Source organism: Osmerus eperlanus, chromosome 13, assembly GCF_963692335.1.
Source record: "Osmerus eperlanus chromosome 13, fOsmEpe2.1, whole genome shotgun sequence".
NCBI lineage: Eukaryota > Metazoa > Chordata > Actinopteri > Osmeriformes > Osmeridae > Osmerus > Osmerus eperlanus.
This window is the reverse complement of record NC_085030.1, coordinates 1-26,490: the sequence shown is the minus strand read 5'-3', so window position 1 is coordinate 26,490 and position 26,490 is coordinate 1. Positions and strand designations below refer to the sequence as shown.

The window sequence follows — 26,490 nt, the reverse complement described above, 5'->3', positions numbered from 1 at the left end:
AAATGATAGAAAGTGGCCCCAGGGTAGCTGTCCACCTGTGCCATAGGGTTCTGGAAGGAGGGGATTCTATTGAGGTTAGAATCCCCAATGAACAGATGGGACTTGGTGCCCTTGATCGTCCAGTCCGCCACCTTGCGTGAGGGGCGAGCTATATGGTAGGAGGGTTTGAATGATGTGTGTGCGTGAGAGGAGGTGGTTTGGCTGTGTGATGGAGGCTGGGGACTATGTGTTGGTTCTAAAGATGTGTGTGCGGAGGCGCCAAGTCGTGGAGAGTCCCCCACAGGCCCCTTGGTAGGGTGGAAAGGGGAGGGCTCAGAGCAGGCTTTCTCCAAAGGTGATTTGCCTTTTAGGTGCCCTTTCATCATTTTAGCCTGCAATGAGGGCCTGTTTTTTGGGGGACTCTCCTGTCTGGCGCCTGGGGAAGGGAAAAAAGAGGGTTAGGGTTAGGTGTGACATTAATAACGAAGAAACACCCTGTGGGACCCCAACGGGACCACAGTACAGGTGAGACCCCAATTAGGCACGCGCACCTGAAACCCCACTCACTCCGTCCCCCTGAAATGAATGAATGAGCAGGAGTCTGTTTTATAGGCTCCTCCCTTTCCACTGCCAGACCTATTGACCAATAGGAGTAGTATTAGTAACCCTCAGGGAAACAATTGTCCGAAGACTTTACTACCACCTATTGTTACATAGGATATTCTTCTTGGACGTATTGTTCCTGATGATCCTATGTCCATGACTTGTTTTCTTCTTTCCAACCTGACCCTATTGGCAAATAGGAGCCTATCAGTATTAACAACCCCCAGGGATGACATACTGTTGTCCGAAGACATTAACACTACCCATTGCTAAGGTCATCAGAATAAAAAAATCTTGTGTCCAAGTCTTCATCCAACATCTTGTGTCCAAGTCTTCTTCCAATAACCTATGTTCAAGTCTTCATCCAACATCCTGTGTCCAAATCTTCTTCCAATATCCTGTGTCCAAGTCTTCTGTCACTGTCTGGTCTTCTTTCAGACCTAACCTTTTTTGGCAAGTAGGAGCCTATCAGCATTAACATCCCTCAGGGATGACATACTGTTGTCCGAAGACTTTAACACTACCCATTGCTAACACAAGTACAGCTGTCTTAGCGTCTGTCAGTCAAGTAAAAGTGAGAAATAAATCCAAATGTGAATCTAAATTGTGGAAACACATCATCAGTAGTATACCTAGGATCATCGGGCGTTTCGGCCTTCGAAACACTAGACACCCTCCCCATAGGCAGGCCCACCAGGGTTGATCAAATCCCCAGTGTGTGTTTCCAGTCCAATTGGTAAATCAACATATAAATTTGGAAAAAATAGTCTGGTCCACAGAAAAACAGTCCATCCTAATGCAGTCTTGAGGTGTAACTGGGGATAATAAAGAAAATACAAGCGGAATACATATACATCTATTAATTAAACAGCCGCCTTGAACCAAAGCGTCTTTACAATAAAAAGTCACTTAACAATAAAACAACATGAATGTCAACAATAATACTTACCAATAAAAAGTCACTTAACAATAAAACAACATGAATGTCAACAATAATACAACATGAATGTCAACAATAATACTTACCAATAAAAAGTCACTTAACAATAAAACAACATGAATGTCAACAATAATACAACATGAATGTCAACAATAATACTTACCTGTGCTGGGAGTAAAAGAGGGTTAGGCTTAGAAGAGAAAGCAAGGAGGGTTAGGTTTAAGACAAGAAAGAGAGAGACCCACCAGGGGCCTAGGGTTGGGGTTAGGATAGGGTGCAGGTGGGGTTAGGGTCGAGAGCAGGAGGGTTGGGTTTAGGTAAGAGAAGGAGAGGGAAATTAAATCAGTGACTCATACAGGGTCGACACCCACAGGGCGAATGACACTGTTGCCCACAGGGCTTGAGTCGAATTCTCCCGTCCAGCCCAAAGGAATCAATCCCAGGGGGTGGAAGGCAGAGACAGAGTAGGAAAAGCAGGGAATAGTGAGGAAGATCTGTTTGACCCGGTCCAGAATGATGTGAAAAAATCCTGTAGAAGACTGGAATGAGGAAATCCTGTTTACTTCAGTCCAGAGTGTTGTGAAAAATCTTGTTCAATCTTGTCCAGAGTGTTGTGAAAAATCCAAAAATAGGAGAGTAAGGCCACAGGCCATCTTACAAAAATTGTAGAGTGAACAAAACCTTGTAAAATATCTTCTTGAGGCAATATAGTAAATAAGAGCGGAAATGGAAAAGGGGGCAATAGGAGCAAGTAGGGCCAAGGCCCCGGCAGAGTTAGGTGTGACATTAATAACGAAGAAACACCCTGTGGGACCCCAACGGGACCACAGTACAGGTGAGACCCCAATTAGGCACGCGCACCTGAAACCCCACTCACTCCGTCCCCCTGAAATGAATGAATGAGCAGGAGTCTGTTTTATAGGCTCCTCCCTTTCCACTGCCAGACCTATTGACCAATAGGAGTAGTATTAGTAACCCTCAGGGAAACAATTGTCCGAAGACTTTACTACCACCTATTGTTACATAGGATATTCTTCTTGGACGTATTGTTCCTGATGATCCTATGTCCATGACTTGTTTTCTTCTTTCCAACCTGACCCTATTGGCAAATAGGAGCCTATCAGTATTAACAACCCCCAGGGATGACATACTGTTGTCCGAAGACATTAACACTACCCATTGCTAAGGTCATCAGAATAAAAAAATCTTGTGTCCAAGTCTTCATCCAACATCTTGTGTCCAAGTCTTCTTCCAATAACCTATGTTCAAGTCTTCATCCAACATCCTGTGTCCAAATCTTCTTCCAATATCCTGTGTCCAAGTCTTCTGTCACTGTCTGGTCTTCTTTCAGACCTAACCTTTTTTGGCAAGTAGGAGCCTATCAGCATTAACATCCCTCAGGGATGACATACTGTTGTCCGAAGACTTTAACACTACCCATTGCTAACACAAGTACAGCTGTCTTAGCGTCTGTCAGTCAAGTAAAAGTGAGAAATAAATCCAAATGTGAATCTAAATTGTGGAAACACATCATCAGTAGTATACCTAGGATCATCGGGCGTTTCGGCCTTCGAAACACTAGACACCCTCCCCATAGGCAGGCCCACCAGGGTTGATCAAATCCCCAGTGTGTGTTTCCAGTCCAATTGGTGAATCAACATATACATTTGGAAAAATAGTCTGGTCCACAGAAAAACAGTCCATCCTAATGCAGTCTTGAGGAGTAACTGGGGATAATAAAGAAAATACAAGCGGAATACATATACATTTATTAATTAAACAGCCGCCTTGAACCAAAGCGTCTTTACAATAAAAAGTCACTTAACAATAAAACAACATGAATGTCAACAATAATACTTACCAATAAAAATAACATGAATGTCAACAATAATACTTACCAATAAAAAGTCAGGGTTAGGGTTAGGGTAGGTGACAGATCTCAACCCCTTGCAGGGTTGGAGTGGCACTGGCGCTAGCCCCCCGTGTTGGACTGTGGAGGTCTATTGTTCCTGTGAGGATGTGAGCAAAAAGGAAGAAGGAGATTTGAAGGTCTGTAAGGTAAGTGTTTGAAAAATTATGAAACATACAGTTTGTCCTCTATGAGGGTGCAAGAAACCGATGTTTCACCCCTTTTCTCTCTCCCCAGGTGGATCCCTCGACATTGAATGCAGCAAGGAAGGTAAGTGCAACTGCATTTTTTGGAGTTGGGATCCCCCACATGGCGGGGCAACAAGCACCCAACAAAAATGTAATAAATCATAATTCATAGTATTATTATTACAACAGAAAACACATATACATATTAATATATATGAGAACCCGCCATGTGGAGGATCCCAACTACCTGTAATGTCTACAGGTACCCCCAAGGAAGACCAAGGTAAGCTTTTTTCCAACACTCCCTAATGTTTGAATAGGGCCTTTTTGGATTTTTAATATTTTTCATTTAGCCCTAGCGGGTCAATTGTTTTTAAAAGGTGTATCCAGGTCCTTTCAGCCTTCTGTCGTTGAGTTTTTGTCCACTCTTTATGGCTCTCCAGACCCTCAATCCCCATGTTGTTAACCCCATGCATTACAAAGTGCCGGTAAAGGACTGTATCCTCGTTTCCTCTCCTGACCTGATACCTGTGCTGTTTAAAACGGATCTCCATGGAGTATCTGGTTTCTCCTATGTACAGTTTCTGGCAACTGGAGCATCTGATAGCATAGACCACGTTGTAAGTTTTAAAATCAATGCTATTCCCTATAGGTACCCCCCTCCCAGAATATCTATTCCCAATATAGACATCCTGTTGGAAGTGTTGTTGTTCTGTTAGGGATACCTTAGGTTTTTTATTCAGGCTCGAGTGTACCAGTTTATCTTTAAGATTTTTGTTTCTCCTGTATGCAGAGATCAATTTAAAATCACCCAGGTCCTCCAGGGTCTCCTGGGCCTGTCCAAAGTTGAGCCTCAGCTGGCCACCCAAACGTCCAAGAGGATGAGAGAACGTTGTGACCACAGGTATAATTTTCTTCTCATCATTTTGCACTACATATCTCCCATTTGTTTGAAACACCCGCCTCACTTCACTCCTTATCCCCCTCAGGAACCTCCGAGAATATCCCCGAGGCCTCAGGGCTTTAAAGAGGACCGATGTCGCCTCCTCCACATCACTAAGGTGAGTACAGATGCGATGGAATCTGATCAATTGTGATTTGACCAGACCCTCATATGTATGCTTAGGATGGTAACTGTTTTTGTGGAGCAATGCATGCCTATCTGTTTCCTTAAAGAAAACTTTAGTGGCTAAAGTTTTTGTTGTTGCTCCCAAACTGGATGAAAAGAATACCTGTGTGTCTAAGAACTCTAATGTTTCCCTCTGGATGTTGTGTGTTATTTTGATGGCCGGATGATGTGTGTTTAAAACTTCCAAGAATGCTTTAAAACTCTCCATATCTCCCTCCCAGATACCAAAGATGTCATCCAGGTACCTCAAATACAGCGACGGCAGATGGCGGCATTTCACAAATGCTGATTCTTCCCACCCACACATATACAAATTGGCATAGGCTGGGGCAAATTTTTTGCCCATCGCTGTACCATGGATCTGGAGGTAGTGTTTGTTATTAAACTCAAAGTCATTCCGGTCAAGGCTCATCTTTAACAGTTCTAAAATATACGCATCAGGTCTTCCTGGAACAGGAAATTTATTAAAAGCAGCTCTTATTGACTGTAGGCCCAAGGTCGTATCTATGTTGGTGTATAGAGAGTTAATGTCAATAGAAAACAAAAACGCATCAGCTGAGACTGAAATTAACCCAACTTTTTCCACAAAGTCATACGTATCCTTTATGTAGGAAGCATGTTTGTGTGAAAGAGGGTTAATGTGCAGGTCCAGATACTCAGCGATGTTAGACGACTCTGAGCCACAGTCACTCACTATTGGTCGACCACAGGGAACCCGGCCCGGGACAGTCCATTGGTCCAGGGCCTTGTGTATCTTCGGCAGCAGGTAGAAGACTCTTGGCCTGGGGACATCCGGCCCCAACAGGTAAGTCATTTGTTTTGATGTTATTATGTCATCCCGGAACATATCACACAAGATGGATCGGATCATGATCTGTGTCTCGGGCTGCATTGAATGTAATAAAGGTGTATAATGATCTCTGTTGGCCAATTGCCTCTCTGCTTCCAATAGATACTGTGTCCTGTCCATAATCACAATTTGTGATCCCTTATCTGCTGGTTTGATTACTAGAGCCGGGTCGTCCGCCAGAGTCTTAATGGCTTGGAGTTCCTCTATGCTCAAATTGTAAGTATGTTCCGGCATCGGTCTAAAAGCCCTTAAGGCTTCCAGATCTTTTTTGAAAAGGGTCTCAATTGTGTTTGACACTCTCCCTGGCACCCAACTAGACGGGTCCGTGAAGGGTGTATGGACATATTCATTTTCATAATTAAAATGATCTAAAAGCTTCAATCTCCTGTGATACACATGGAGATCTCGGCGTAATTCCCTGCGGTCTGGCTGCCTCGGAGTAGGAATGAAGGTAAGTCCCAGTTCCAACACTTTTTTCTCGACCTCATTCAGTCTATAAGACCTCGAGAGGTTCATAATGTTGGATGTCGGAGCTGTATCATCACACTCATCTCCGTCTAGTTTAAAAATTCAAGCCAAAGTTTAAAAATTCTATCCGCAGTTTCCGGAGTCCAATGGACCGGGTCCCTTGGCATCACACAGAAGTGGCGTGTCTCCAAGACAGGTAAGTATTCACAATGTTTAACAATATCCTTATTGAATCTCCTTAGTAGGCTCTTTTGTTTGTCATTCAGCCTATCTGAGAAGTGGATCTGTGCTACATAAATAGTAGCATGTGGAAATGCTGTGTCACACACTGCTAGAAGTCGTCGCATCTGTTTTAGTAACGTATCAGGTACGTTCTCCTTTAAACAGTTCACCAGGCCCACAGAAAGGATAACCTTTTCTACTTCTGTGTGAGGCGTTAGCTTTGCTATTACTCCCCTCAGGTGATCACAAGAGGCTCCTGGGAAACTGTCCACCTGAATGTTGTTATCCTCAAAGGTGGGTATTCTTGCGAGATTAGAGTCTCCATATTAAACGGATTTTTGCAACAGGGAGTCGGAACAGGGGCTCGCTCCGTCCGCTCCGCGCATCGCCCCGGTATTGCAGCGTCTCCGGGAAGGGTGCACTCTTTCTAAGCGTGTCAAAGAGAAAAGCTAGTGAAAAAAAGGGGGTGTGGGCGGAGCCCTGTCGGCCGGTGGCGTTTTCCCGCCCTTTTAGATATAAAAAAATAAAAAAAAAAAAAAAAAAGTGAGGTGAGTGACCTCAAAGGGGGGGGGGGGGGGGGGGGGGGGGGGGGCGGCTGTGAGTGAGTGAGAGAGAGAGAGACAGAGAGAGAGAGAGAGAGAGAGAGAACTGGCTGACAGTCAGCGGCCGAGGTGAAAAATGGGAAGGCAATCGGAATGAGTTTTTTATCGCCGTGTCAGCCCACACCAACACGGAGTCGACTGGCTGGAAGGCGCATACGATAAACACGTAGGGATCTTAATCGAGAAAAAGCGATCCGTGAAATGGAGAAATTGCGGCGATAAAAGAAAAGCCAAGCGGGCGGGCCGAGCCCCTCTGCGGCCCGTGGCGTTTCCGCGCCTTTTTTTCCCGATAAGGATGCGGTTCGCCGCCGCGGACGGGTGAGTCAGGGCCAACGGAGGGGTTGGGGGTAGGCCGTTTGGGCCGTTTCAAATCGGCACTCTGGTTCCCCTTCAGCACGCACAAGCCTTTCGCCTTTTACTAAAGACTTCCGTGGAGGGGAACGCCGACGAGTGGAACGTGGTATTTTTGGGAGGCTTTGCCCGAGGGAGGGCAGAGCCTGATGGACGTGTGACAAAAGCAGGGTAAGGTTGGCTTTGGGGTTGAGTGCGTGCGTGCGTGCGTGCGTGCAAGGCAGGTTTTGTTTTTGCATCTTCTGTAGCCGTTTCAATTCTGTTGCCTTTTCCTTTGATTTCCTCTTCCGTCCCCGCTTCTTCTGCGGCTTTTGGCCTGGGCTTTCCGCTTCCGTCCCTGCTTGGCTTTGGGGTTAGGTGCGTGCGTGCGTGCGTGCGTGCGTGCGTGCGTGCGGGTAAGGCTTTTGTCTTTGCTTCTTCTGTAGCCGTTTCAATTCTGTTGCCTTTTCCTTTGAGTTCCTCTTCCGTCCCCGCTTCTTCTGCGGCTTTTGGCCTGGGCTTTCCGCTTCCGTCCCTGCTTGGCTTTGGGGTTAGGTGCGTGCGTGCGTGCGTGCGTGCGGGTAAGGCTTTTGTCTTTGCTTCTTCTGTAGCCGTTTCAATTCTGTTGCCTTTTGGCCTGGGCTTTCCGCTTCCGTCCCCGCTTCCTCTGCGGCTTCTGGCCTGGGCTTTCCGCTTCCGTAGTTTCGGCCGTTCTTGGTGTGGCGACCGAGTGGCCCAGCCGGTGCACGGAGGGTCCGCGCGCGGGGGGCGTCCGATAATGCGGTCATCGCTTCTCGGCCTTTTGGCTAAGATCAAGTGTAGTATCTGTTCTTATCAGTTTAATATCTGATATGTCCTCCATGCGAGGACAACATATTAAACGGATTTTTGCAACAGGGAGTCGGAACAGGGGCTCGCTCCGTCCGCTCCGCGCATCGCCCCGGTATTGCAGCGTCTCCGGGAAGGGTGCACTCTTTCTAAGCGTGTCAAAGAGAAAAGCTAGTGAAAAAAAGGGGGTGTGGGCGGAGCCCTGTCGGCCGGTGGCGTTTTCCCGCCCTTTTAGATATAAAAAAATAAAAATAAAAAAAAAAAAGTGAGGTGAGTGACCTCAAAGGGGGGGGGGGGGGGGGGGGGGGGGGGGGCGGCTGTGAGTGAGTGAGAGAGAGAGAGACAGAGAGAGAGAGAGAGAGAGAGAGAACTGGCTGACAGTCAGCGGCCGAGGTGAAAAATGGGAAGGCAATCGGAATGAGTTTTTTATCGCCGTGTCAGCCCACACCAACACGGAGTCGACTGGCTGGAAGGCGCATACGATAAACACGTAGGGATCTTAATCGAGAAAAAGCGATCCGTGAAATGGAGAAATTGCGGCGATAAAAGAAAAGCCAAGCGGGCGGGCCGAGCCCCTCTGCGGCCCGTGGCGTTTCCGCGCCTTTTTTTCCCGATAAGGATGCGGTTCGCCGCCGCGGACGGGTGAGTCAGGGCCAACGGAGGGGTTGGGGGTAGGCCGTTTGGGCCGTTTCAAATCGGCACTCTGGTTCCCCTTCAGCACGCACAAGCCTTTCGCCTTTTACTAAAGACTTCCGTGGAGGGGAACGCCGACGAGTGGAACGTGGTATTTTTGGGAGGCTTTGCCCGAGGGAGGGCAGAGCCTGATGGACGTGTGACAAAAGCAGGGTAAGGTTGGCTTTGGGGTTGAGTGCGTGCGTGCGTGCGTGCGTGCAAGGCAGGTTTTGTTTTTGCATCTTCTGTAGCCGTTTCAATTCTGTTGCCTTTTCCTTTGATTTCCTCTTCCGTCCCCGCTTCTTCTGCGGCTTTTGGCCTGGGCTTTCCGCTTCCGTCCCTGCTTGGCTTTGGGGTTAGGTGCGTGCGTGCGTGCGTGCGTGCGTGCGTGCGGGTAAGGCTTTTGTCTTTGCTTCTTCTGTAGCCGTTTCAATTCTGTTGCCTTTTCCTTTGAGTTCCTCTTCCGTCCCCGCTTCTTCTGCGGCTTTTGGCCTGGGCTTTCCGCTTCCGTCCCTGCTTGGCTTTGGGGTTAGGTGCGTGCGTGCGTGCGTGCGTGCGGGTAAGGCTTTTGTCTTTGCTTCTTCTGTAGCCGTTTCAATTCTGTTGCCTTTTGGCCTGGGCTTTCCGCTTCCGTCCCCGCTTCCTCTGCGGCTTCTGGCCTGGGCTTTCCGCTTCCGTAGTTTCGGCCGTTCTTGGTGTGGCGACCGAGTGGCCCAGCCGGTGCACGGAGGGTCCGCGCGCGGGGGGCGTCCGATAATGCGGTCATCGCTTCTCGGCCTTTTGGCTAAGATCAAGTGTAGTATCTGTTCTTATCAGTTTAATATCTGATATGTCCTCCATGCGAGGACAACATATTAAACGGATTTTTGCAACAGGGAGTCGGAACAGGGGCTCGCTCCGTCCGCTCCGCGCATCGCCCCGGTATTGCAGCGTCTCCGGGAAGGGTGCACTCTTTCTAAGCGTGTCAAAGAGAAAAGCTAGTGAAAAAAAGGGGGTGTGGGCGGAGCCCTGTCGGCCGGTGGCGTTTTCCCGCCCTTTTAGATATAAAAAAATAAAAATAAAAAAAAAAAAGTGAGGTGAGTGACCTCAAAGGGGGGGGGGGGGGGGGGGGGGGGGGGGGCGGCTGTGAGTGAGTGAGAGAGAGAGAGACAGAGAGAGAGAGAGAGAGAGAGAGAACTGGCTGACAGTCAGCGGCCGAGGTGAAAAATGGGAAGGCAATCGGAATGAGTTTTTTATCGCCGTGTCAGCCCACACCAACACGGAGTCGACTGGCTGGAAGGCGCATACGATAAACACGTAGGGATCTTAATCGAGAAAAAGCGATCCGTGAAATGGAGAAATTGCGGCGATAAAAGAAAAGCCAAGCGGGCGGGCCGAGCCCCTCTGCGGCCCGTGGCGTTTCCGCGCCTTTTTTTCCCGATAAGGATGCGGTTCGCCGCCGCGGACGGGTGAGTCAGGGCCAACGGAGGGGTTGGGGGTAGGCCGTTTGGGCCGTTTCAAATCGGCACTCTGGTTCCCCTTCAGCACGCACAAGCCTTTCGCCTTTTACTAAAGACTTCCGTGGAGGGGAACGCCGACGAGTGGAACGTGGTATTTTTGGGAGGCTTTGCCCGAGGGAGGGCAGAGCCTGATGGACGTGTGACAAAAGCAGGGTAAGGTTGGCTTTGGGGTTGAGTGCGTGCGTGCGTGCGTGCGTGCAAGGCAGGTTTTGTTTTTGCATCTTCTGTAGCCGTTTCAATTCTGTTGCCTTTTCCTTTGATTTCCTCTTCCGTCCCCGCTTCTTCTGCGGCTTTTGGCCTGGGCTTTCCGCTTCCGTCCCTGCTTGGCTTTGGGGTTAGGTGCGTGCGTGCGTGCGTGCGTGCGTGCGTGCGTGCGTGCGGGTAAGGCTTTTGTCTTTGCTTCTTCTGTAGCCGTTTCAATTCTGTTGCCTTTTCCTTTGAGTTCCTCTTCCGTCCCCGCTTCTTCTGCGGCTTTTGGCCTGGGCTTTCCGCTTCCGTCCCTGCTTGGCTTTGGGGTTAGGTGCGTGCGTGCGTGCGTGCGTGCGTGCGGGTAAGGCTTTTGTCTTTGCTTCTTCTGTAGCCGTTTCAATTCTGTTGCCTTTTGGCCTGGGCTTTCCGCTTCCGTCCCCGCTTCCTCTGCGGCTTCTGGCCTGGGCTTTCCGCTTCCGTAGTTTCGGCCGTTCTTGGTGTGGCGACCGAGTGGCCCAGCCGGTGCACGGAGGGTCCGCGCGCGGGGGGCGTCCGATAATGCGGTCATCGCTTCTCGGCCTTTTGGCTAAGATCAAGTGTAGTATCTGTTCTTATCAGTTTAATATCTGATATGTCCTCCATGCGAGGACAACATATTAAACGGATTTTTGCAACAGGGAGTCGGAACAGGGGCTCGCTCCGTCCGCTCCGCGCATCGCCCCGGTATTGCAGCGTCTCCGGGAAGGGTGCACTCTTTCTAAGCGTGTCAAAGAGAAAAGCTAGTGAAAAAAAGGGGGTGTGGGCGGAGCCCTGTCGGCCGGTGGCGTTTTCCCGCCCTTTTAGATATAAAAAAAAAAAAAAAAAAAAAAGTGAGGTGAGTGACCTCAAAGGGGGGGGGGGGGGGGGGGGGGGGGGGGGCGGCTGTGAGTGAGTGAGAGAGAGAGAGACAGAGAGAGAGAGAGAGAGAGAGAGAACTGGCTGACAGTCAGCGGCCGAGGTGAAAAATGGGAAGGCAATCGGAATGAGTTTTTTATCGCCGTGTCAGCCCACACCAACACGGAGTCGACTGGCTGGAAGGCGCATACGATAAACACGTAGGGATCTTAATCGAGAAAAAGCGATCCGTGAAATGGAGAAATTGCGGCGATAAAAGAAAAGCCAAGCGGGCGGGCCGAGCCCCTCTGCGGCCCGTGGCGTTTCCGCGCCTTTTTTTCCCGATAAGGATGCGGTTCGCCGCCGCGGACGGGTGAGTCAGGGCCAACGGAGGGGTTGGGGGTAGGCCGTTTGGGCCGTTTCAAATCGGCACTCTGGTTCCCCTTCAGCACGCACAAGCCTTTCGCCTTTTACTAAAGACTTCCGTGGAGGGGAACGCCGACGAGTGGAACGTGGTATTTTTGGGAGGCTTTGCCCGAGGGAGGGCAGAGCCTGATGGACGTGTGACAAAAGCAGGGTAAGGTTGGCTTTGGGGTTGAGTGCGTGCGTGCGTGCGTGCGTGCAAGGCAGGTTTTGTTTTTGCATCTTCTGTAGCCGTTTCAATTCTGTTGCCTTTTCCTTTGATTTCCTCTTCCGTCCCCGCTTCTTCTGCGGCTTTTGGCCTGGGCTTTCCGCTTCCGTCCCTGCTTGGCTTTGGGGTTAGGTGCGTGCGTGCGTGCGTGCGTGCGTGCGTGCGTGCGTGCGGGTAAGGCTTTTGTCTTTGCTTCTTCTGTAGCCGTTTCAATTCTGTTGCCTTTTCCTTTGAGTTCCTCTTCCGTCCCCGCTTCTTCTGCGGCTTTTGGCCTGGGCTTTCCGCTTCCGTCCCTGCTTGGCTTTGGGGTTAGGTGCGTGCGTGCGTGCGTGCGTGCGTGCGGGTAAGGCTTTTGTCTTTGCTTCTTCTGTAGCCGTTTCAATTCTGTTGCCTTTTGGCCTGGGCTTTCCGCTTCCGTCCCCGCTTCCTCTGCGGCTTCTGGCCTGGGCTTTCCGCTTCCGTAGTTTCGGCCGTTCTTGGTGTGGCGACCGAGTGGCCCAGCCGGTGCACGGAGGGTCCGCGCGCGGGGGGCGTCCGATAATGCGGTCATCGCTTCTCGGCCTTTTGGCTAAGATCAAGTGTAGTATCTGTTCTTATCAGTTTAATATCTGATATGTCCTCCATGCGAGGACAACATATTAAACGGATTTTTGCAACAGGGAGTCGGAACAGGGGCTCGCTCCGTCCGCTCCGCGCATCGCCCCGGTATTGCAGCGTCTCCGGGAAGGGTGCACTCTTTCTAAGCGTGTCAAAGAGAAAAGCTAGTGAAAAAAAGGGGGTGTGGGCGGAGCCCTGTCGGCCGGTGGCGTTTTCCCGCCCTTTTAGATATAAAAAAATAAAAATAAAAAAAAAAAAGTGAGGTGAGTGACCTCAAAGGGGGGGGGGGGGGGGGGGGGGGGGGGGGCGGCTGTGAGTGAGTGAGAGAGAGAGAGACAGAGAGAGAGAGAGAGAGAGAGAGAACTGGCTGACAGTCAGCGGCCGAGGTGAAAAATGGGAAGGCAATCGGAATGAGTTTTTTATCGCCGTGTCAGCCCACACCAACACGGAGTCGACTGGCTGGAAGGCGCATACGATAAACACGTAGGGATCTTAATCGAGAAAAAGCGATCCGTGAAATGGAGAAATTGCGGCGATAAAAGAAAAGCCAAGCGGGCGGGCCGAGCCCCTCTGCGGCCCGTGGCGTTTCCGCGCCTTTTTTTCCCGATAAGGATGCGGTTCGCCGCCGCGGACGGGTGAGTCAGGGCCAACGGAGGGGTTGGGGGTAGGCCGTTTGGGCCGTTTCAAATCGGCACTCTGGTTCCCCTTCAGCACGCACAAGCCTTTCGCCTTTTACTAAAGACTTCCGTGGAGGGGAACGCCGACGAGTGGAACGTGGTATTTTTGGGAGGCTTTGCCCGAGGGAGGGCAGAGCCTGATGGACGTGTGACAAAAGCAGGGTAAGGTTGGCTTTGGGGTTGAGTGCGTGCGTGCGTGCGTGCGTGCAAGGCAGGTTTTGTTTTTGCATCTTCTGTAGCCGTTTCAATTCTGTTGCCTTTTCCTTTGATTTCCTCTTCCGTCCCCGCTTCTTCTGCGGCTTTTGGCCTGGGCTTTCCGCTTCCGTCCCTGCTTGGCTTTGGGGTTAGGTGCGTGCGTGCGTGCGTGCGTGCGTGCGTGCGTGCGTGCGGGTAAGGCTTTTGTCTTTGCTTCTTCTGTAGCCGTTTCAATTCTGTTGCCTTTTCCTTTGAGTTCCTCTTCCGTCCCCGCTTCTTCTGCGGCTTTTGGCCTGGGCTTTCCGCTTCCGTCCCTGCTTGGCTTTGGGGTTAGGTGCGTGCGTGCGTGCGTGCGTGCGTGCGGGTAAGGCTTTTGTCTTTGCTTCTTCTGTAGCCGTTTCAATTCTGTTGCCTTTTGGCCTGGGCTTTCCGCTTCCGTCCCCGCTTCCTCTGCGGCTTCTGGCCTGGGCTTTCCGCTTCCGTAGTTTCGGCCGTTCTTGGTGTGGCGACCGAGTGGCCCAGCCGGTGCACGGAGGGTCCGCGCGCGGGGGGCGTCCGATAATGCGGTCATCGCTTCTCGGCCTTTTGGCTAAGATCAAGTGTAGTATCTGTTCTTATCAGTTTAATATCTGATATGTCCTCCATGCGAGGACAACATATTAAACGGATTTTTGCAACAGGGAGTCGGAACAGGGGCTCGCTCCGTCCGCTCCGCGCATCGCCCCGGTATTGCAGCGTCTCCGGGAAGGGTGCACTCTTTCTAAGCGTGTCAAAGAGAAAAGCTAGTGAAAAAAAGGGGGTGTGGGCGGAGCCCTGTCGGCCGGTGGCGTTTTCCCGCCCTTTTAGATATAAAAAAAAAAAAAAAAAAAAAAAAGTGAGGTGAGTGACCTCAAAGGGGGGGGGGGGGGGGGGGGGGGGGGGGGCGGCTGTGAGTGAGTGAGAGAGAGAGAGACAGAGAGAGAGAGAGAGAGAGAGAGAACTGGCTGACAGTCAGCGGCCGAGGTGAAAAATGGGAAGGCAATCGGAATGAGTTTTTTATCGCCGTGTCAGCCCACACCAACACGGAGTCGACTGGCTGGAAGGCGCATACGATAAACACGTAGGGATCTTAATCGAGAAAAAGCGATCCGTGAAATGGAGAAATTGCGGCGATAAAAGAAAAGCCAAGCGGGCGGGCCGAGCCCCTCTGCGGCCCGTGGCGTTTCCGCGCCTTTTTTTCCCGATAAGGATGCGGTTCGCCGCCGCGGACGGGTGAGTCAGGGCCAACGGAGGGGTTGGGGGTAGGCCGTTTGGGCCGTTTCAAATCGGCACTCTGGTTCCCCTTCAGCACGCACAAGCCTTTCGCCTTTTACTAAAGACTTCCGTGGAGGGGAACGCCGACGAGTGGAACGTGGTATTTTTGGGAGGCTTTGCCCGAGGGAGGGCAGAGCCTGATGGACGTGTGACAAAAGCAGGGTAAGGTTGGCTTTGGGGTTGAGTGCGTGCGTGCGTGCGTGCGTGCAAGGCAGGTTTTGTTTTTGCATCTTCTGTAGCCGTTTCAATTCTGTTGCCTTTTCCTTTGATTTCCTCTTCCGTCCCCGCTTCTTCTGCGGCTTTTGGCCTGGGCTTTCCGCTTCCGTCCCTGCTTGGCTTTGGGGTTAGGTGCGTGCGTGCGTGCGTGCGTGCGTGCGTGCGTGCGTGCGGGTAAGGCTTTTGTCTTTGCTTCTTCTGTAGCCGTTTCAATTCTGTTGCCTTTTCCTTTGAGTTCCTCTTCCGTCCCCGCTTCTTCTGCGGCTTTTGGCCTGGGCTTTCCGCTTCCGTCCCTGCTTGGCTTTGGGGTTAGGTGCGTGCGTGCGTGCGTGCGTGCGTGCGGGTAAGGCTTTTGTCTTTGCTTCTTCTGTAGCCGTTTCAATTCTGTTGCCTTTTGGCCTGGGCTTTCCGCTTCCGTCCCCGCTTCCTCTGCGGCTTCTGGCCTGGGCTTTCCGCTTCCGTAGTTTCGGCCGTTCTTGGTGTGGCGACCGAGTGGCCCAGCCGGTGCACGGAGGGTCCGCGCGCGGGGGGCGTCCGATAATGCGGTCATCGCTTCTCGGCCTTTTGGCTAAGATCAAGTGTAGTATCTGTTCTTATCAGTTTAATATCTGATATGTCCTCCATGCGAGGACAACATATTAAACGGATTTTTGCAACAGGGAGTCGGAACAGGGGCTCGCTCCGTCCGCTCCGCGCATCGCCCCGGTATTGCAGCGTCTCCGGGAAGGGTGCACTCTTTCTAAGCGTGTCAAAGAGAAAAGCTAGTGAAAAAAAGGGGGTGTGGGCGGAGCCCTGTCGGCCGGTGGCGTTTTCCCGCCCTTTTAGATATAAAAAAATAAAAATAAAAAAAAAAAAGTGAGGTGAGTGACCTCAAAGGGGGGGGGGGGGGGGGGGGGGGGGGGGGCGGCTGTGAGTGAGTGAGAGAGAGAGAGACAGAGAGAGAGAGAGAGAGAGAGAGAACTGGCTGACAGTCAGCGGCCGAGGTGAAAAATGGGAAGGCAATCGGAATGAGTTTTTTATCGCCGTGTCAGCCCACACCAACACGGAGTCGACTGGCTGGAAGGCGCATACGATAAACACGTAGGGATCTTAATCGAGAAAAAGCGATCCGTGAAATGGAGAAATTGCGGCGATAAAAGAAAAGCCAAGCGGGCGGGCCGAGCCCCTCTGCGGCCCGTGGCGTTTCCGCGCCTTTTTTTCCCGATAAGGATGCGGTTCGCCGCCGCGGACGGGTGAGTCAGGGCCAACGGAGGGGTTGGGGGTAGGCCGTTTGGGCCGTTTCAAATCGGCACTCTGGTTCCCCTTCAGCACGCACAAGCCTTTCGCCTTTTACTAAAGACTTCCGTGGAGGGGAACGCCGACGAGTGGAACGTGGTATTTTTGGGAGGCTTTGCCCGAGGGAGGGCAGAGCCTGATGGACGTGTGACAAAAGCAGGGTAAGGTTGGCTTTGGGGTTGAGTGCGTGCGTGCGTGCGTGCGTGCAAGGCAGGTTTTGTTTTTGCATCTTCTGTAGCCGTTTCAATTCTGTTGCCTTTTCCTTTGATTTCCTCTTCCGTCCCCGCTTCTTCTGCGGCTTTTGGCCTGGGCTTTCCGCTTCCGTCCCTGCTTGGCTTTGGGGTTAGGTGCGTGCGTGCGTGCGTGCGTGCGTGCGTGCGTGCGTGCGGGTAAGGCTTTTGTCTTTGCTTCTTCTGTAGCCGTTTCAATTCTGTTGCCTTTTCCTTTGAGTTCCTCTTCCGTCCCCGCTTCTTCTGCGGCTTTTGGCCTGGGCTTTCCGCTTCCGTCCCTGCTTGGCTTTGGGGTTAGGTGCGTGCGTGCGTGCGTGCGTGCGTGCGGGTAAGGCTTTTGTCTTTGCTTCTTCTGTAGCCGTTTCAATTCTGTTGCCTTTTGGCCTGGGCTTTCCGCTTCCGTCCCCGCTTCCTCTGCGGCTTCTGGCCTGGGCTTTCCGCTTCCGTAGTTTCGGCCGTTCTTGGTGTGGCGACCGAGTGGCCCAGCCGGTGCACGGAGGGTCCGCGCGCGGGGGGCGTCCGATAATGCGGTCATCGCTTCTCGGCCTTTTGGCTAAGATCAAGTGTAGTATCTGTTCTTATCAGTTTAATATCTGATATGTCCTCCATGCGAGGACAACATATTAAACGGATTTTTGCAACAGGGAGTCGGAACAGGGGCTCGCTCCGTCCGCTCCGCGCATCGCCCCGGTATTGCAGCGTCTCCGGGAAGGGTGCACTCTTTCTAAGCGTGTCAAAGAGAAAAGCTAGTGAAAAAAAGGGGGTGTGGGCGGAGCCCTGTCGGCCGGTGGCGTTTTCCCGCCCTTTTAGATATAAAAAAATAAAAATAAAAAAAAAAAAGTGAGGTGAGTGACCTCAAAGGGGGGGGGGGGGGGGGGGGGGGGGGGGGCGGCTGTGAGTGAGTGAGAGAGAGAGAGACAGAGAGAGAGAGAGAGAGAGAGAGAACTGGCTGACAGTCAGCGGCCGAGGTGAAAAATGGGAAGGCAATCGGAATGAGTTTTTTATCGCCGTGTCAGCCCACACCAACACGGAGTCGACTGGCTGGAAGGCGCATACGATAAACACGTAGGGATCTTAATCGAGAAAAAGCGATCCGTGAAATGGAGAAATTGCGGCGATAAAAGAAAAGCCAAGCGGGCGGGCCGAGCCCCTCTGCGGCCCGTGGCGTTTCCGCGCCTTTTTTTCCCGATAAGGATGCGGTTCGCCGCCGCGGACGGGTGAGTCAGGGCCAACGGAGGGGTTGGGGGTAGGCCGTTTGGGCCGTTTCAAATCGGCACTCTGGTTCCCCTTCAGCACGCACAAGCCTTTCGCCTTTTACTAAAGACTTCCGTGGAGGGGAACGCCGACGAGTGGAACGTGGTATTTTTGGGAGGCTTTGCCCGAGGGAGGGCAGAGCCTGATGGACGTGTGACAAAAGCAGGGTAAGGTTGGCTTTGGGGTTGAGTGCGTGCGTGCGTGCGTGCGTGCAAGGCAGGTTTTGTTTTTGCATCTTCTGTAGCCGTTTCAATTCTGTTGCCTTTTCCTTTGATTTCCTCTTCCGTCCCCGCTTCTTCTGCGGCTTTTGGCCTGGGCTTTCCGCTTCCGTCCCTGCTTGGCTTTGGGGTTAGGTGCGTGCGTGCGTGCGTGCGTGCGTGCGTGCGTGCGTGCGGGTAAGGCTTTTGTCTTTGCTTCTTCTGTAGCCGTTTCAATTCTGTTGCCTTTTCCTTTGAGTTCCTCTTCCGTCCCCGCTTCTTCTGCGGCTTTTGGCCTGGGCTTTCCGCTTCCGTCCCTGCTTGGCTTTGGGGTTAGGTGCGTGCGTGCGTGCGTGCGTGCGTGCGGGTAAGGCTTTTGTCTTTGCTTCTTCTGTAGCCGTTTCAATTCTGTTGCCTTTTGGCCTGGGCTTTCCGCTTCCGTCCCCGCTTCCTCTGCGGCTTCTGGCCTGGGCTTTCCGCTTCCGTAGTTTCGGCCGTTCTTGGTGTGGCGACCGAGTGGCCCAGCCGGTGCACGGAGGGTCCGCGCGCGGGGGGCGTCCGATAATGCGGTCATCGCTTCTCGGCCTTTTGGCTAAGATCAAGTGTAGTATCTGTTCTTATCAGTTTAATATCTGATATGTCCTCCATGCGAGGACAACATATTAAACGGATTTTTGCAACAGGGAGTCGGAACAGGGGCTCGCTCCGTCCGCTCCGCGCATCGCCCCGGTATTGCAGCGTCTCCGGGAAGGGTGCACTCTTTCTAAGCGTGTCAAAGAGAAAAGCTAGTGAAAAAAAGGGGGTGTGGGCGGAGCCCTGTCGGCCGGTGGCGTTTTCCCGCCCTTTTAGATATAAAAAAAAAAAAAAAAAAAAAAAGTGAGGTGAGTGACCTCAAAGGGGGGGGGGGGGGGGGGGGGGGGGGGGGCGGCTGTGAGTGAGTGAGAGAGAGAGAGACAGAGAGAGAGAGAGAGAGAGAGAGAACTGGCTGACAGTCAGCGGCCGAGGTGAAAAATGGGAAGGCAATCGGAATGAGTTTTTTATCGCCGTGTCAGCCCACACCAACACGGAGTCGACTGGCTGGAAGGCGCATACGATAAACACGTAGGGATCTTAATCGAGAAAAAGCGATCCGTGAAATGGAGAAATTGCGGCGATAAAAGAAAAGCCAAGCGGGCGGGCCGAGCCCCTCTGCGGCCCGTGGCGTTTCCGCGCCTTTTTTTCCCGATAAGGATGCGGTTCGCCGCCGCGGACGGGTGAGTCAGGGCCAACGGAGGGGTTGGGGGTAGGCCGTTTGGGCCGTTTCAAATCGGCACTCTGGTTCCCCTTCAGCACGCACAAGCCTTTCGCCTTTTACTAAAGACTTCCGTGGAGGGGAACGCCGACGAGTGGAACGTGGTATTTTTGGGAGGCTTTGCCCGAGGGAGGGCAGAGCCTGATGGACGTGTGACAAAAGCAGGGTAAGGTTGGCTTTGGGGTTGAGTGCGTGCGTGCGTGCGTGCGTGCAAGGCAGGTTTTGTTTTTGCATCTTCTGTAGCCGTTTCAATTCTGTTGCCTTTTCCTTTGATTTCCTCTTCCGTCCCCGCTTCTTCTGCGGCTTTTGGCCTGGGCTTTCCGCTTCCGTCCCTGCTTGGCTTTGGGGTTAGGTGCGTGCGTGCGTGCGTGCGTGCGTGCGTGCGTGCGTGCGGGTAAGGCTTTTGTCTTTGCTTCTTCTGTAGCCGTTTCAATTCTGTTGCCTTTTCCTTTGAGTTCCTCTTCCGTCCCCGCTTCTTCTGCGGCTTTTGGCCTGGGCTTTCCGCTTCCGTCCCTGCTTGGCTTTGGGGTTAGGTGCGTGCGTGCGTGCGTGCGTGCGTGCGGGTAAGGCTTTTGTCTTTGCTTCTTCTGTAGCCGTTTCAATTCTGTTGCCTTTTGGCCTGGGCTTTCCGCTTCCGTCCCCGCTTCCTCTGCGGCTTCTGGCCTGGGCTTTCCGCTTCCGTAGTTTCGGCCGTTCTTGGTGTGGCGACCGAGTGGCCCAGCCGGTGCACGGAGGGTCCGCGCGCGGGGGGCGTCCGATAATGCGGTCATCGCTTCTCGGCCTTTTGGCTAAGATCAAGTGTAGTATCTGTTCTTATCAGTTTAATATCTGATATGTCCTCCATGCGAGGACAACATATTAAACGGATTTTTGCAACAGGGAGTCGGAACAGGGGCTCGCTCCGTCCGCTCCGCGCATCGCCCCGGTATTGCAGCGTCTCCGGGAAGGGTGCACTCTTTCTAAGCGTGTCAAAGAGAAAAGCTAGTGAAAAAAAGGGGGTGTGGGCGGAGCCCTGTCGGCCGGTGGCGTTTTCCCGCCCTTTTAGATATAAAAAAATAAAAATAAAAAAAAAAAAGTGAGGTGAGTGACCTCAAAGGGGGGGGGGGGGGGGGGGGGGGGGGGGGCGGCTGTGAGTGAGTGAGAGAGAGAGAGACAGAGAGAGAGAGAGAGAGAGAGAGAACTGGCTGACAGTCAGCGGCCGAGGTGAAAAATGGGAAGGCAATCGGAATGAGTTTTTTATCGCCGTGTCAGCCCACACCAACACGGAGTCGACTGGCTGGAAGGCGCATACGATAAACACGTAGGGATCTTAATCGAGAAAAAGCGATCCGTGAAATGGAGAAATTGCGGCGATAAAAGAAAAGCCAAGCGGGCGGGCCGAGCCCCTCTGCGGCCCGTGGCGTTTCCGCGCCTTTTTTTCCCGATAAGGATGCGGTTCGCCGCCGCGGACGGGTGAGTCAGGGCCAACGGAGGGGTTGGGGGTAGGCCGTTTGGGCCGTTTCAAATCGGCACTCTGGTTCCCCTTCAGCACGCACAAGCCTTTCGCCTTTTACTAAAGACTTCCGTGGAGGGGAACGCCGACGAGTGGAACGTGGTATTTTTGGGAGGCTTTGCCCGAGGGAGGGCAGAGCCTGATGGACGTGTGACAAAAGCAGGGTAAGGTTGGCTTTGGGGTTGAGTGCGTGCGTGCGTGCGTGCGTGCAAGGCAGGTTTTGTTTTTGCATCTTCTGTAGCCGTTTCAATTCTGTTGCCTTTTCCTTTGATTTCCTCTTCCGTCCCCGCTTCTTCTGCGGCTTTTGGCCTGGGCTTTCCGCTTCCGTCCCTGCTTGGCTTTGGGGTTAGGTGCGTGCGTGCGTGCGTGCGTGCGTGCGTGCGTGCGTGCGGGTAAGGCTTTTGTCTTTGCTTCTTCTGTAGCCGTTTCAATTCTGTTGCCTTTTCCTTTGAGTTCCTCTTCCGTCCCCGCTTCTTCTGCGGCTTTTGGCCTGGGCTTTCCGCTTCCGTCCCTGCTTGGCTTTGGGGTTAGGTGCGTGCGTGCGTGCGTGCGTGCGTGCGGGTAAGGCTTTTGTCTTTGCTTCTTCTGTAGCCGTTTCAATTCTGTTGCCTTTTGGCCTGGGCTTTCCGCTTCCGTCCCCGCTTCCTCTGCGGCTTCTGGCCTGGGCTTTCCGCTTCCGTAGTTTCGGCCGTTCTTGGTGTGGCGACCGAGTGGCCCAGCCGGTGCACGGAGGGTCCGCGCGCGGGGGGCGTCCGATAATGCGGTCATCGCTTCTCGGCCTTTTGGCTAAGATCAAGTGTAGTATCTGTTCTTATCAGTTTAATATCTGATATGTCCTCCATGCGAGGACAACATATTAAACGGATTTTTGCAACAGGGAGTCGGAACAGGGGCTCGCTCCGTCCGCTCCGCGCATCGCCCCGGTATTGCAGCGTCTCCGGGAAGGGTGCACTCTTTCTAAGCGTGTCAAAGAGAAAAGCTAGTGAAAAAAAGGGGGTGTGGGCGGAGCCCTGTCGGCCGGTGGCGTTTTCCCGCCCTTTTAGATATAAAAAAATAAAAATAAAAAAAAAAAAGTGAGGTGAGTGACCTCAAAGGGGGGGGGGGGGGGGGGGGGGGGGGGGCGGCTGTGAGTGAGTGAGAGAGAGAGAGACAGAGAGAGAGAGAGAGAGAGAGAGAACTGGCTGACAGTCAGCGGCCGAGGTGAAAAATGGGAAGGCAATCGGAATGAGTTTTTTATCGCCGTGTCAGCCCACACCAACACGGAGTCGACTGGCTGGAAGGCGCATACGATAAACACGTAGGGATCTTAATCGAGAAAAAGCGATCCGTGAAATGGAGAAATTGCGGCGATAAAAGAAAAGCCAAGCGGGCGGGCCGAGCCCCTCTGCGGCCCGTGGCGTTTCCGCGCCTTTTTTTCCCGATAAGGATGCGGTTCGCCGCCGCGGACGGGTGAGTCAGGGCCAACGGAGGGGTTGGGGGTAGGCCGTTTGGGCCGTTTCAAATCGGCACTCTGGTTCCCCTTCAGCACGCACAAGCCTTTCGCCTTTTACCACCACAACGAGGCCCTACAACGCCTTAGCCTCCTCCAACTCAGAGGATTCGACGTGACCCGGGAGCTGTCAGAGACCAAGGAACATCTGGCCACACTCTATCGGGAAGAACAGGAGAGGAAGACCTTCAGGGATAAAATCCGGGGCCTGGAGGAGGAGGAGAAATGCACAAGATTCTTTTTCCGCAGGGCACGGTCCAAACAACAAGGCATCCAGTCCCTCTATAACACCAGCGGCCAGACCGTCACGGACAGCGACGACATCAGGGAGGTGACCGAGGAGTTCTACGGCCGGCTGTTTGACACCAAGCCGGCAGACGGGGCTCTGGCGGAAACCTTCCTTGACGGTCTGGACCAAATCAAAGAGGGGGGCGAGAGCGAGGAACCAGAGCTGAGCCTGGAGGAGCTCACCCGGGCCGTGCACTCCATGAACACCCAGAAGGCCCCGGGACCGGACGGGATCCCGGCGGAATTCTATCAGGCCTTCTGGGAACTCGTCAAGGGCGATCTGGCCCAGGTCCTCCGGGCAGTCTACAGGGAAAGGAGGCTAGGAGAATCAATGCGACAGAGTACAGTTACACTAATACCCAAGAAGGGGGACCTCAAGGACCTTCGGAACTGGCGCCCCATCAACCTCCTCTGCTCGGACTACAAGATTCTCACGAAGGCCCTCATGTGGCGCTTCCAAACACACCTCCCCACAGTCATCAACCCGGACCAGACCTGCGGCGTCCCCGGAAGGTCCATCAATGACAACTTGCTCCTGGTGAGAGACCTCATCTTCCACTCCCAGGAGCGGAGGTCCCCCTTCGCGCTCCTCTGCCTCGACCAAGAGAAGGCCTTCGACCGGGTAAGCCATGGCTTCCTGCAGGAGGTGCTAGGGAGGATGAACTTCCCAAAACACCTCATCCACTGGACCAGGCTCTGCTACAACAACATCACGAGCAGAGTCCTGGTCAACAAACAGCTCACAGACCCCTTTCCTATCCGGTCAGGGGTCAGACAAGGATGCCCCCTAGCACCCCTGCTGTACGTCATCTACCTGGAGCCTTTCCTCCGTAAAATCAGAGCTACACACACCATCCAGGGTTACCACCTCCCGGGGGCCCAGGGAGAGAGGCTTCAGGTGGTGGCGTACATGGACGACATCACCATCGTCGGCACGGATAGTCGGTCCATCGCCGCGGCAACAAAGGTGGTGGACGACTACTGTGCAGCCACTGGCGCCCTGGTCAATCGAGGCAAGAGCGAACTGTACCTGTCGCAACACTGGAAAGAAGCGATGACCACCTCTTTCCCTGTAAAAACAGACAACATCAAGCTGCTCGGAGTCATCTACCAGAACAACGGGAAAGGGACCCTGACCTGGGCCAACACCATCAGTCAAGCCAAACAGAAGATCGCCCAATGGAGTGCACGGTCCCTCACAATAACGGGTAAGATCCTGATCCTGAAGGCAATAATCCTCCCCATTCTCCTCTATGTCGGTAGGGTGTTTCCCCCGGACAGGGTGACGAGCAAGACCATCGAGCGGCTGATGTTCACCTTTGTCTGGGGGAGCAACATGGAGCGCTTGAAGAGGACCATCATGTACAGCGCAGAGGAGAAGGGGGGGAAGGGGGTCCCAGACATCCTCAACATCATAAGGGCACAGGGCCTCTCCCAACTGGTCACAAACATCCATAAACCGGACAGGAAGGCAGGAGCCTTTGAGAGGTACTTCGCCACACCCATACTCAGAGCACTCCGTATCACCAACACCACCATCAACCACACTGTGCCCTACTGCTGGGACCCCCCGAAAGTATACAAGGAGTGGAAGAACTTTGCCTTCAGGACGGGTCTGCCCGCAGCCGGCCTGGCCTCCTGGAAATACAAGGACATCATGGCACACATCAGAGGGAAGGACAACATCACACCACCCAAGGCCAGGCCGGCCCTGGACATCCAACAGGTATGGAAAAACATCAGCCACAAGAGCATCAGCAATAAGCAAAAGGATTTAAACTGGTCAACTGCTCACGGCTGTCTCCCCACCAGAGAATTCATGTACAGACGGCACATAGCCCGTACCGAGCTCTGCCCCCACGGTTGCACTGACACTGAAAACATCTACCATCTGTTTGTCAAGTGCACCGTGGCCAGGCGGGTCTGGGCCCTGTTTGTTCCCTCTGTCTCCCTCTACAGGAACATCATCTTGCCTCGCTTGGCGGCGGACGACATCCTGTTCGGTCCTCCGGGAGGCTGCACGACCCCCCGCCTACAACATCAGTGGAGGATCGTCAGCGCCGTCAAGCAGGTGATATGGGAGACAAGGAACATCAGGGTCTACCATAAACAGGACCAACCTCTCACCGTCCAGAGGAGGAGAATCACTCTCCTCCTCAGGGACTACGCCATCCTGGACTTCAAACACCACCCGGACACCGCCAGAGACACATGGGGGGTTGAAAGGGGTGGAAGGACGTGTCCATCTAGCTCAGCCCTCCATGCCACCACATCGCCACACCAGCTCTGCACTCCGCCCTCCGTCCCCGAAGGCCAGACGGCGTTCCCCGTTCAACACCCTCATCGCCCCCACCACCACCACCTTCCGAGCAGCCACCACTTCACCCGTTCCGGCACCAAGCCCGAAGACCCGGGGGCACCAACACCTGCCCCCAGTACGAGGGTCCGGAGAGGAGAAACCCACCAGGCTCAATGGGAAGTACACAGAACACTACACCTGCACCCCAGTACCCTTTCTCACCCCCTTCCTTCCTCCCCTCTCCACCATCTCCCACTATCACCTCACAGGGTTCCAGTTCCAGTTGGCCACATCAGCCCAGCAGCAACATCCTCCACGCCCCAAGGACCGGTCAACCCCCCCAACCCCCCCCCCCAGCACATCCGCTGCAGCACCTGGAACCCTCCTCCCTGGACCCCCGAAAAGGACACAACAGCCCCCCCCCCCCCCCTCCTGGCACAAGGACAAGCCCCCCTCACCTCATCAAGAAGACTGGCCCCTCCCCCCCCCCCTCTTCACCCATACACCCCACCCTACTTACCCGGACACCACAGGGCACACTGCACCGCACCTGGACTGGGCCCGACCTGCAGCACCCCCAACCATCCCTGGAGGAGGGGATACCCCCTCGAATGGCTCCTCCCGAGGTTTCTTCGAAATTTTCTCAAAAGAGTTTTTGTGAGGAGTTTTTCCTCGCTTTCCTGGAGGGTTTTAGGTTGGCGCAGGGAGGGCCCACACTCTGGTGAAAGATTTTTTGAGGTAATTGTCATTGGGTGATTGTATATGTTTTTGTATTATTTGCATTGGGTGAAATGTGGTGGAAGTTATAACATGTATTTGTAAATACTTGTTTTAATTTTGGTAAAACCAATAAATACGTAAAATTTTACTAAAGACTTCCGTGGAGGGGAACGCCGACGAGTGGAACGTGGTATTTTTGGGAGGCTTTGCCCGAGGGAGGGCAGAGCCTGATGGACGTGTGACAAAAGCAGGGTAAGGTTGGCTTTGGGGTTGAGTGCGTGCGTGCGTGCGTGCGTGCAAGGCAGGTTTTGTTTTTGCATCTTCTGTAGCCGTTTCAATTCTGTTGCCTTTTCCTTTGATTTCCTCTTCCGTCCCCGCTTCTTCTGCGGCTTTTGGCCTGGGCTTTCCGCTTCCGTCCCTGCTTGGCTTTGGGGTTAGGTGCGTGCGTGCGTGCGTGCGTGCGTGCGTGCGTGCGTGCGGGTAAGGCTTTTGTCTTTGCTTCTTCTGTAGCCGTTTCAATTCTGTTGCCTTTTCCTTTGAGTTCCTCTTCCGTCCCCGCTTCTTCTGCGGCTTTTGGCCTGGGCTTTCCGCTTCCGTCCCTGCTTGGCTTTGGGGTTAGGTGCGTGCGTGCGTGCGTGCGTGCGGGTAAGGCTTTTGTCTTTGCTTCTTCTGTAGCCGTTTCAATTCTGTTGCCTTTTGGCCTGGGCTTTCCGCTTCCGTCCCCGCTTCCTCTGCGGCTTCTGGCCTGGGCTTTCCGCTTCCGTAGTTTCGGCCGTTCTTGGTGTGGCGACCGAGTGGCCCAGCCGGTGCACGGAGGGTCCGCGCGCGGGGGGCGTCCGATAATGCGGTCATCGCTTCTCGGCCTTTTGGCTAAGATCAAGTGTAGTATCTGTTCTTATCAGTTTAATATCTGATATGTCCTCCATGCGAGGACAACATATTAAACGGATTTTTGCAACAGGGAGTCGGAACAGGGGCTCGCTCCGTCCGCTCCGCGCATCGCCCCGGTATTGCAGCGTCTCCGGGAAGGGTGCACTCTTTCTAAGCGTGTCAAAGAGAAAAGCT

General features: G+C 53.3%; 21 non-coding genes and 1 pseudogene across 21 annotated transcripts; all 22 read left to right on the top strand.

Annotated features, from left to right (window-relative positions):
- Positions 1–6,588: 6,588 nt before the first annotated feature.
- On the top strand, positions 6,589–6,715 carry LOC134033094 (U2 spliceosomal RNA; annotated as a pseudogene).
- A 549-nt stretch (positions 6,716–7,264) lies between these two features.
- On the top strand, positions 7,265–7,382 carry LOC134033106 (U5 spliceosomal RNA). Its single transcript, XR_009932093.1, has one exon. It is a non-coding gene; the product is annotated as a U5 spliceosomal RNA (small nuclear RNA).
- A 624-nt stretch (positions 7,383–8,006) lies between these two features.
- Positions 8,007–8,197, top strand: LOC134033093 (U2 spliceosomal RNA). The gene has a single exon (XR_009932082.1). It is a non-coding gene; the product is annotated as a U2 spliceosomal RNA (small nuclear RNA).
- Positions 8,198–8,746: 549 nt separating this feature from the next.
- On the top strand, positions 8,747–8,864 carry LOC134033105 (U5 spliceosomal RNA). The gene has a single exon (XR_009932092.1). It is a non-coding gene; the product is annotated as a U5 spliceosomal RNA (small nuclear RNA).
- Positions 8,865–9,484: 620 nt separating this feature from the next.
- LOC134033092 (U2 spliceosomal RNA) lies at positions 9,485–9,675 on the top strand. The gene has a single exon (XR_009932081.1). It is a non-coding gene; the product is annotated as a U2 spliceosomal RNA (small nuclear RNA).
- A 549-nt stretch (positions 9,676–10,224) lies between these two features.
- On the top strand, positions 10,225–10,342 carry LOC134033104 (U5 spliceosomal RNA). Its single transcript, XR_009932091.1, has one exon. It is a non-coding gene; the product is annotated as a U5 spliceosomal RNA (small nuclear RNA).
- Positions 10,343–10,974: 632 nt separating this feature from the next.
- Positions 10,975–11,165, top strand: LOC134033091 (U2 spliceosomal RNA). Its single transcript, XR_009932080.1, has one exon. It is a non-coding gene; the product is annotated as a U2 spliceosomal RNA (small nuclear RNA).
- A 545-nt stretch (positions 11,166–11,710) lies between these two features.
- On the top strand, positions 11,711–11,828 carry LOC134033103 (U5 spliceosomal RNA). The gene has a single exon (XR_009932090.1). It is a non-coding gene; the product is annotated as a U5 spliceosomal RNA (small nuclear RNA).
- A 632-nt stretch (positions 11,829–12,460) lies between these two features.
- LOC134033090 (U2 spliceosomal RNA) lies at positions 12,461–12,651 on the top strand. The gene has a single exon (XR_009932079.1). It is a non-coding gene; the product is annotated as a U2 spliceosomal RNA (small nuclear RNA).
- Positions 12,652–13,200: 549 nt separating this feature from the next.
- On the top strand, positions 13,201–13,318 carry LOC134033102 (U5 spliceosomal RNA). The gene has a single exon (XR_009932089.1). It is a non-coding gene; the product is annotated as a U5 spliceosomal RNA (small nuclear RNA).
- A 632-nt stretch (positions 13,319–13,950) lies between these two features.
- Positions 13,951–14,141, top strand: LOC134033089 (U2 spliceosomal RNA). The gene has a single exon (XR_009932078.1). It is a non-coding gene; the product is annotated as a U2 spliceosomal RNA (small nuclear RNA).
- Positions 14,142–14,688: 547 nt separating this feature from the next.
- Positions 14,689–14,806, top strand: LOC134033101 (U5 spliceosomal RNA). Its single transcript, XR_009932088.1, has one exon. It is a non-coding gene; the product is annotated as a U5 spliceosomal RNA (small nuclear RNA).
- A 632-nt stretch (positions 14,807–15,438) lies between these two features.
- Positions 15,439–15,629, top strand: LOC134033088 (U2 spliceosomal RNA). Its single transcript, XR_009932077.1, has one exon. It is a non-coding gene; the product is annotated as a U2 spliceosomal RNA (small nuclear RNA).
- Positions 15,630–16,178: 549 nt separating this feature from the next.
- LOC134033100 (U5 spliceosomal RNA) lies at positions 16,179–16,296 on the top strand. The gene has a single exon (XR_009932087.1). It is a non-coding gene; the product is annotated as a U5 spliceosomal RNA (small nuclear RNA).
- Positions 16,297–16,928: 632 nt separating this feature from the next.
- On the top strand, positions 16,929–17,119 carry LOC134033114 (U2 spliceosomal RNA). Its single transcript, XR_009932100.1, has one exon. It is a non-coding gene; the product is annotated as a U2 spliceosomal RNA (small nuclear RNA).
- Positions 17,120–17,668: 549 nt separating this feature from the next.
- LOC134033098 (U5 spliceosomal RNA) lies at positions 17,669–17,786 on the top strand. The gene has a single exon (XR_009932085.1). It is a non-coding gene; the product is annotated as a U5 spliceosomal RNA (small nuclear RNA).
- A 632-nt stretch (positions 17,787–18,418) lies between these two features.
- LOC134033113 (U2 spliceosomal RNA) lies at positions 18,419–18,609 on the top strand. Its single transcript, XR_009932099.1, has one exon. It is a non-coding gene; the product is annotated as a U2 spliceosomal RNA (small nuclear RNA).
- A 546-nt stretch (positions 18,610–19,155) lies between these two features.
- On the top strand, positions 19,156–19,273 carry LOC134033096 (U5 spliceosomal RNA). Its single transcript, XR_009932084.1, has one exon. It is a non-coding gene; the product is annotated as a U5 spliceosomal RNA (small nuclear RNA).
- A 632-nt stretch (positions 19,274–19,905) lies between these two features.
- Positions 19,906–20,096, top strand: LOC134033111 (U2 spliceosomal RNA). Its single transcript, XR_009932097.1, has one exon. It is a non-coding gene; the product is annotated as a U2 spliceosomal RNA (small nuclear RNA).
- A 549-nt stretch (positions 20,097–20,645) lies between these two features.
- LOC134033095 (U5 spliceosomal RNA) lies at positions 20,646–20,763 on the top strand. The gene has a single exon (XR_009932083.1). It is a non-coding gene; the product is annotated as a U5 spliceosomal RNA (small nuclear RNA).
- Positions 20,764–21,395: 632 nt separating this feature from the next.
- Positions 21,396–21,586, top strand: LOC134033099 (U2 spliceosomal RNA). Its single transcript, XR_009932086.1, has one exon. It is a non-coding gene; the product is annotated as a U2 spliceosomal RNA (small nuclear RNA).
- A 4,689-nt stretch (positions 21,587–26,275) lies between these two features.
- On the top strand, positions 26,276–26,466 carry LOC134033087 (U2 spliceosomal RNA). Its single transcript, XR_009932076.1, has one exon. It is a non-coding gene; the product is annotated as a U2 spliceosomal RNA (small nuclear RNA).
- The last annotated feature ends 24 nt before the right edge of the window (positions 26,467–26,490 follow it).